General features: G+C 28.0%; 1 long non-coding RNA gene across 3 annotated transcripts; it reads right to left on the bottom strand.

The window, feature by feature from the left end:
* Window positions 1-492: 492 nt before the first annotated feature.
* Window positions 493-7,954, bottom strand: LOC107884385. 3 transcript variants are annotated; one of them, XR_003840075.1, is made up of 12 exons: window positions 7,552-7,954; window positions 7,192-7,444; window positions 6,061-6,232; window positions 5,012-5,123; window positions 4,739-4,937; window positions 3,123-3,234; window positions 2,850-3,048; window positions 2,661-2,758; window positions 2,527-2,591; window positions 1,209-1,470; window positions 877-1,113; window positions 493-719 (listed from the first exon to the last, which is right to left on the bottom strand). It is a non-coding gene; the product is annotated as an uncharacterized LOC107884385 (long non-coding RNA). The 3 variants fall into 3 exon arrangements; XR_003840073.1 differs by having other exon boundaries at window positions 7,046-7,444; window positions 7,552-7,793; XR_003840074.1 differs by having other exon boundaries at window positions 7,128-7,444; window positions 7,552-7,792.
* Between the last annotated feature and the right edge of the window lie 1,726 nt (window positions 7,955-9,680).

The raw sequence follows: 9,680 nt of genomic DNA, 5'->3' as shown, positions 1-9,680 counted from the left end.
GTTAAATATATATTATTTGTTATTTTTGAATACTTCGAAAATTCATTGTCATCAAGTTGATAAAATTAATTTTGAACTAATGATTTCATTATGTAATTAATACTTTGTATAATTTTACCTAGTATCAATATTTGTTTACTTAATATTTCATTTATATAGTTTTTTTTTTATAAATAATAACATTTAAACTCATTTAAAGGTTTGTATAGACATTTGAAATAAGATGGGGGAATTAAATTATGTTTATCATACAAAAAGTGTTGTTTAATATATGCTTCAGAACGCGACATCAATTTTGTACAGTTATGTAAGTCATCTAATTTTTTTTATATCAATACAAATTAATACATTCAGTTGTTTTTGTAAAAACTCAGCACATGCCATGTTCACAAAATCTAGCAGTAAGACATTTGAACACATTAAAAACCAATAATTAAGATAAAATGATACATTGTTTTAAGTCTACATCAAATCAAGTTTTTAATTATACCTGTAAATTTTCCTTTGTGACCATAATTTCTCCAGTATAAATATAATCTACTAATAGTGGTAAAATGGTTGAATCCAATTCTCTTATATTAATAATAGCTTTATTGCTTTCATCAAAATTACTAAACATTGCACGGAAATATGGACTAGCCGCTATCAAAACATTTTTATGTCCAATAACAATTTTACAATTATCTGCTTCAAATCTAGCATCACATAGAACTTCATTTCTAAAAACAAAAATGTGTTAGTGAAAATAATTTTGAATGAAGGTACAATTACCATTTTTGACAAACTTTATCAAATTTGAAATTTAATAATTATTTTAGAGTTTTAAGCATTTTTACAAATATATAACGGAATATTTTCTACTTGAGAGATACTTACCGCTGTACATCGAACACTTCTATATTTTCTTCTGGTTTTTCAGTGATCGACAAGTGACGTTTAATGTGACTCTTCCAACCGGTGCACTAACGAGCGGCTTGGATTTGCCAAGTTTTGACGATCACCCGGAAAATACTTGTCATTAAAAAGGAAAACGGTTATGGCATTGTTGTACAAAGCTAATATATGTTTTTGCATGTCTGAATCGTTCAAGGCGTTGCATTGTAAGCCTATCGTCTGTGAAAAAAAAAATAATGTAAAATATATTGTATACAAATTATTATCATGTCACATGTATGATAGGTTAGGATATTATTTTATGTTAGACTCACTCAAGTAGTCGATAATTAATTGATATTGCAGGAGCATATCTAACCAATGTTGGGGTGGTGTTCCTGCTTTCTACATATTATTATACACATAGCAAAATACTCGACGGACGCTTCGTACGTAGTTTTGCAAGTCATTGTGAGTATATTTTTATCTTTTATTGCATCCGGGAAAAGAACGACTAATGTATGGTTTTCGGATAATTTATCTTGAAGCCCAGCAATTTTTAGAATGCGTAAAGTTTGATTACGTACCAATTTCAATCTTAAATTTATAATATTAATCAATAAGTGATAATATCTATTAAATATATTACATATTACATATAACCAGAGTCAGACTGGCCCGGACCGCTAGTCCGCAATTGCAGACGGGGCCCGGCTTCTTTATGGTAATTGGGGGCCCCTGATTTTGTACCTATTATTATTATTTTTTTTTTCGTTAAGAGTAAATAGAAATACGAAATTAACATTTTTTCAAGCCAGGATTAAGGAGGGGGCAGGAGGGGCCATGGCCCCCGGGATTCAATAATAAGAATTTATTTAGGAGCCTCTGATTTATCCATTACTTTTTTCGTTATAGTCAATAAAAAATAAATTATAAATAAATAATGCATAAATCATCTATAAAAAAAAATAGATGATTATTTAGCTAGGAAAAAACTTTTCTTAACATTTAAAACTTTGGCCCCTGGGCCTCTAAATGTCTTAATCAGGGCTTGAATGTAACTAAATTATTATATATTTTGATATTAAGTCAATGTACTCATTGTACTCGTGCACAATTTGACACTATTTGTCAAATTGTGAAAAGTGTGTTTTTCTTTATAATGTTTGATGTCACAGGTTTAGTAACCAGCGTAGGGGCTACGCCCAAGTGGCGTAATTTGGGAGTTGGATACCTGGATAGGTGGGATATCCCCTGTCTGGTAATAAAAACAGTCCGATGGGTCTCTTATAATAAATTTACTTTGGGTCTGTAGAAAATGTCTTAGTATTTGAGAATATACTCAATATATTGAAAATAAAGAAAAACCAGTTAATATATTGAATTATTGAATTTTAGTTAGGTACGAATTTTTTTTCAGGGCTAAATAAAACATTTTCTATTTGCCTGTTGGGGGCCCTTTTTTCCAAAATTGCGGACTGGGTCTTTACGAGCCAGTCCGACACTGCATATAACGCATGTATTTAAAATTAAAATGACTCTGTGTGTGTGGATATAATTGTATGTAATTGCACTTGAATATTTGATGAGGCAAAAAATTGAGTTAATAATTTATAAAATTTAAGAAAATATAGGAAATTAAAGAAAACTTACAGTGTGGTTGAGGTACTTTATCTTCGACGAATGGTATCTGTGCATCTAACCGTTGAATTTGTACACTGGAAAACAACGTGACAATGTCGTTAATGTATCAAAAGAAGGTGTTTAAAAAATGTAAGTCTACTTACTCTAGCAGTATATATATCATTCTGTTTCAACTGCTGGTTCCCCTAAAATATTGGCAATAACGGGTTCAGGTTCATCGACATTCAGAGAAAATTCCTTCCTAAAAAATATCAAATACCTGAAGTTCTGAGCTTTGATAATAATTACCTTAGCAATTTGTTATCAAAATCACTATATTATATTTTAATTACTTTTATTACAGAGCCGTGACTGGGAAATATAACAGTTGGATTGAAGTCTAAAATCAATTGTAACGATTTTAAATATTCTGATAGATCTTCAAATACAGTAGTTCCCTCTTCAAGTACACAATCAGCAGAGAACAATGCATTATCTTCTTTCAAAAATATAACTATATGATCAGTTGTATGTCTGGGTGTATGATGAATTCTAAAAATATTAAGTAGTAAAATTATAATTGTTTATGCAATGTCAATAGTATGGTAAGAAAATTCAATATTTACAATAATGTAGCACCTTCAACTTCAAACTTTTGTTTATTCTCTACAAAATGTAATGGAAAGTTCTAATCACGTTTCTTGCCTCTTTTGGGATTGAACTTTTAAATTTGACAATCTGAAATTTAGTTTATAAGTATGTATTCATTTATACTCATATTAAAAATGTATTATTTTATTTCATTAAAATATACCAGGGGAGAGCAAGGTAATAAGATAAAAATGGGGCAATAAGACATTTTAAATTTAAATTTTATTTAACTTAAATGATATCTATAATGATATATTTTATTATAATCAATCACACTTATCTGTAATTAATGTTAAGAGTACAATTTTTTATTTTTAAAAAAAAATTCTTTTATTGCCCCAAATAATTGTCTTATTATCAGTGGGGTAATTATAAATAAATATTTAAATTTGCTACATTCAGCCTTATAGTTTAGTGTGTACCTATAATTTAATTTTTTTTATCTAATGTATTGTATTTTTAATGTAACGCTGAATTTGAAAAAACTAAAATTGATTAATATATAGTTCATAAAAGTACATTTCAACTATAGTTAGGTATACCCCTATTTATTATATTATAATCATTAATTATATTTTATTTTTCATAAATAAATCTTGACTGCAATTCAATTGGCTCAAATAGCATAATGGCTTCTATTTAAATACCTACAGAGTATAACTTAATAGACTAGGATGAGTAGTTAAAAGTCAGTTTTATTATGCCAACCTTCTGATAAAATATATGTGTTGTCAAAATATATGATATAAGTACTTAATGTATATAATACTATTTTATATTGACAAAATTAATTAAACTAAAATAAACTGTTTGTTTTTAATAGGCATATATAGTAGTATTAGATTATTACTAGGGCTAGGATTTTGAAGCATTTGCATTTTCTTTCATAGTACAACACGACATCGCTAATCAAATTCAAAATTCGATTCATTCATCACAGAGTTCAAATACGCAATTTTGATTTTGCTTTTTTTGCATTTTCTTATGATATTCATAAATAAATGCTTTTTGGTACTTTTTTGTCAGTTTATTAGCGTTTTAATTAGTTTTTGTTAATTATAAGCATATTTAACATTTTTAGAACATTGTACGTACATGTTATACACAAAAGCACGTTATACACAATATTTCTGATGTTTTGAAGTTTAGTGGGAGTTAATATTGATGCATTAGAAAATTAGTTATGTTGTATAACAAATTCACCTGTATTTTACACAGTTTAAATTGGCAACGCCTGCTTCGATATACTATACACACACACTGTCGTGCAGTTATTTTTTTTTTTTTACTTAGCTCGCCGACTACCGTGGCGCTGGATATTCCAGACTTATAATTTTAAAATAACTTTATTATAAACAATAATAAAGAAAATATTTTTATGGATAGGTAATATGAAAATTTAAAATTTAAACTAAATTAGAAATATTCAACAAATTATGAGTTAATTTTAAGATAACGTCGAGGTAAATAAGTTGAATTTAAGTTAAATTATTTAAAACATCAAACTGGTAAGTTAAGTTAATGCATTAAAATTAGCTTTAAACATTAAATCTTCAAACCCTATTAAATCACTATATTATATTTTAATTACTTTTATTACAGAGCCGTGACTGGGAAATATAGCAGTTGGATTGAAGTCTAAAATCAATTGTAATGATTTTAAATATTCTGTTAGATCTTCAAATACAGTAGTTCCCTCTCCAAGTACACAATCAGCATAGCACAATGCAATATCTTCTTCCCAAAATAAAACTATATGATCAGTTGTATGTCCGGGTGTATGATGAATTCTAAAAATATTAAGTAGTAAAATTATAATTGTTTATGCAATGTCAATAGTATGGTAAGAAAATTCAATATTTACAATAATGTAGCACCTTCAACTTCAAACTTTTGTTTATTCTCTACAAAATGTAATGGAAAGTTCTAATCACGTTTCTTGCCTCTTTTGGGATTGAACTTTTAAATTTGACAATCTGAAATTTAGTTTATAAGTATGTATTCATTTATACTCATATTAAAAATGTATTATTTTATTTCATTAAAATATACCAGGGGAGAGCAAGGTAATAAGATAAAAATGGGGCAATAAGAAATTTTATTTTACTTAAATGATATCTATTGTGTATATTTTTTTATAAAATATTTTATTATAATCAATCATATTTATCTGTAATTAATGTTAAAAGTATAATTTTTATTTTTAAAAAATTATTTTATAGCCCCAAATAATTGTCTTATTATCAGTGGGGTAATTATAAATAAATATTTATTTTTGCTACATTAAGACTTATGAAGTTTTCAAGGGTAATAACAGAAAGCTTATATTAAGTTTAGTATGTACCTATAATTTTATTTTATTTATCTAATGTATTGTATTTTTAATATAACGCTGAATTTGAGAAAACTACAATTGATTAATATTTAGTTCATAAAAGTACATTTGAATTATAGTTAGGTATACCCCTATTTATTATATTATGATCATTCATTATATTTTATTTTTTATAAATAAATCTTGACTGCAATTCAATTAACTCAAAAAGCATAATGGCTTCTTTTTAGATACCTACAGAGTATAAATTAATAGACTAGGATGAGTAGTTAAAAGTCAGTTTTATTAGGCCAATCTTCTGATAAAATATATGTGTTATCAAAATATATGATATAAGTACTTAACGTATATTATACTATTTGTTATTGACAAAATGCTAATAATACCACAATACAATACCTACTCAAATGTTTCATGGTTATTTAGCTTAAAATATTCTACTATAACATTAAATTTCTAAAAATTATTTTTCTAAATGTTGACATAGGTACTATAACTTGTTACGGATTTATCAAAACAAAATTTATTCTACTGTAATCAAATCACATACATAAGTACACATTTAATATATTACGTACCATTTTTATTAGCAATCATATTGAACACATTTTTTACCCCGCCAATATGATCCGAGTGCCAATGTGATATTATAATATGATCAAATTGAAAATTATACTTTATCATCGTCTCCTTAAGATTTTTTATAAATATTCTGGAAAATTTGGCTCTTCAGCATCAATTAAAATACGTCTGTAACAACATTTTGTATTAGCAAAACAGATAAATATTTGATTTTAAATTAAAACAATTAAAATTTTACATACAAGGATAATATAATTAAACTGAAATAAGATTTTTGTTAGGCATATATAGTAATATTAGATTATTACCATAGCACAACCTTGTACATAATTACTTAATTGTGTAAATAATTATAATAAATGGAATATAGATTAGGTGGATATTATGGACAGGGCCGGATATACTAACAATCAAATTAAGCGCATTGCTTAAGGCCCTAAAAAAAATGCAGGTAGCTGATATTAAAATATATATATAATATAACAGTTTGCTTAAAAAAGAAACAGGGAATTATCTAGTTTTCCAGATAATTTTTAGAAAAGAATTTAAAGAATTATAAAAATTTTCATCAACGCTGTTATTGTTAATTTTTAGTACCTAATGAAAATAAGATTAAGAATATTTTACTGTACCGATTGATTTAAATGTAATAGAGTTATTCAAATGTCAAAAGATTACCACTGTTTAAAGGTATCTTTCTCTTTTGCTTAGATACTAACTGAACTATGTAATGATATAATATATAATAATCAATTAAAATTACTAAAAAAAAGAATAAAGATCTTCATGATTAAAATATAATCTACAAAAATCTAGACAGTAAGCATTGAAAGAGAATTCGTGAAATATCTAGACTTTGAAAACATTATTCATCATTTTATGAAATACGAAAAACCTGGGTAAAAAGATTTGTGGATGGACAAAAAGGACAATTTGATGGTTGCACGACAAATGAGATTGATTTCATAATAAAAATCTTACCCAATAATCTATTGATGTATTTAACTGGTTATATACTATGGAAAAAAACTACAAGAATTTTGCTCGTTCAAACAAACCGTACATATTTGATATGCCGATGCGTAAAACATACCACTGACCCGTGCCAACCGCATAAGTATTCTTACTCTGTAACGTCATGAAACTGGGATTGTATCCCAACTTCCGCAGCACTCTGGGCGAATCGCTGCCGAAGGCGGGCAGACGGGGCAACGAAATCCTGGAACGGGCTCTGGGTTTGGTGCTGCAGGGTTCACTGACGACCGACTGCGGCCGGCCGTGATCGGAGATGTGATGGCGAACGACGGACAACGCGGACAACCACCATTGTGCAGCGACGAACATCGACCTCGCCGACTGACGATTACGAGTGCTAGGTACCTACAGCACATCGAAAACACCCGTTTATCGCCGTCACAACGATAAAAACATAACAGTAATCGAATTAAATCCAGCACAACAATCAATCAATATCCAAAACATTTTACCTGGTGCAGCTGCAGCTGTCCCTTGTCGGCGTAATTCAAGACGACGACTTACGACTGGCGACCGGCGGTAGCGATCGTAGTCGCTGTGTCACGACATGTACGATATTTTGATTTTATGGCCATTTTATGACCTTAGAGCATAGTAATCATTACAACGGCGCATTACTAATTTATTACGATATAGTTATTACTTATTAGTTATTACCTTCATAACATTTTTACCTAAATAACTAAGTTATTATTATTATTATTATGATCTGAGAAATTGACGGCGAAAAGACGCGAAATCATTGAACTGAGATAACGTTATCTCGACTCATGGCGATAACAATAATTATATTATATCGTTTTGATAACGCTATTAACTATGGATTTTGCATTCTATTAGTACCTACCTATCAAATCATATATTACGGTTGGAATACTTGACAGTGATTTTTAAAATCTGGTCAAAGTCTCGTGTCTCGTAGGTACAATACTATGATAATATTTTAATATTTTACGACATGACGAGTAGGATTTAGCTCGGACGTCTAATAAGGCGATTGATAATAAAATAATAATTCGACAAGGTGTCAGTAGGTTCACTGTTCGTTTGATTGCCTAAACGTCACGTTCGACGGAGACTTTCAGTAGATTAATATTTTGTTTATTATTCGCGTAGGAAAAATTTGATCGTGTTCTTATATTATAATATTATTATTATAGTATGTCCGATGGCGTTAATAATAATTGTGATTCGACGTTTGATGATAATTTGTTTAACATTTTTGAATTTTTTTAAAGACTCCAATTAAAACAAATTTTCATGAGTAATTTTATGTCTAATATTATATTATTTAGAAATGTGAGTTTGTATTATACCAACAAACAACAGTGGTTTAAATAATATTACTGGTTGTATACAAATGTATAAACATGTATACAATATACATGATATATTATTAAGTTATGATTATTAGAAAATTAATTTTATATTTCAGAATATAATTTACTATGAATTAATGTAAGCTGTAACTACGTTATTTAAAACTTTAATTCTTTCTAGTCACTCAGTGCCGGCGCTAGGTATTGCGGGGTCTTGGACATAGGTAATAGCCTTTATGTTCTCAAAGGGGGGGGGGGGGGTGAAAATCTATATACTAATTAAAATGTTTACGTAGGTATACCTATATTTTTACGTACTGTTTATGTTTCGTTAAAATTAAAATTATTAAAACAACTGTACCCTATTAAAAAAAAAATTTGAATTTTACAAATTCATAAAAATATATAACTTAGTAAGTCGCGTGGTCTACAGTTGTAGACCACTTGTAATGTTGTTGATATGTTTCGTTACACAACGCTCGTCAACGGTCACGATGATACTGATTAGTGATTACACAGCAGTAAAGATAAATAACAGCTACTATAAAGTACAAGGCACTACAAGTTATTTATAAATACTAAAAGGTGGGTAAGTGGATGTCGCTCTGCTGTACAGTAGGTTAGAAGTGGGTCACTGTATAATGGACAGTATTAAATTTGAATTCAATGATATAATATCACTGTATAAGAAAAACGATTCTGAGCGGAGACGGTATATCAGTCTATGTATTAGACATATATATACTTATCTATGGTATTAAAAAAAAATTGACCTATAATAGGTACCTATAATAAATTCCAAATTAATCATATCATAATATCTATTAGGTACTTATAAGTTATAACGCGTTATACATCAACAAAAAACCGTGGTAAAATCATAGATATATAATAGTATACTTTAGAAGTTTCAAGTACCCACGAATAATATTATACAATCACAACAAAATAACTTAAATAGTTATCCTAGGTTTTTAATATGTAATTTCGTCCAAATTTGTACTTAAAATGACTATAAAAATAAACTGTGTAAATGTATTTTTTAGATTTTTTGGTAACAGAATTAATTACTTACGTGGAATCTTGTTTTAAATTTTTAATTCTTAGATACAAAAATTGAACATTTTATAAATTTTTAACTACAAAATAATTTTTCAAATTAAGATTTGATAAATTTTGTCAAAATTTGATCTTTAAATGCTTATAAAAAAAAATTGTGCCTATGTATTTTTAATATTTTTCAACTGATATTGTAACAATAT

Source organism: Acyrthosiphon pisum, unplaced genomic scaffold, assembly GCF_005508785.2.
Source record: "Acyrthosiphon pisum isolate AL4f unplaced genomic scaffold, pea_aphid_22Mar2018_4r6ur Scaffold_21021;HRSCAF=22813, whole genome shotgun sequence".
Lineage (NCBI taxonomy): Eukaryota > Metazoa > Arthropoda > Insecta > Hemiptera > Aphididae > Acyrthosiphon > Acyrthosiphon pisum.
The sequence above is the reverse complement of the archived record's forward strand: the minus strand, read 5'-3'. Positions and strand labels throughout refer to the sequence as shown.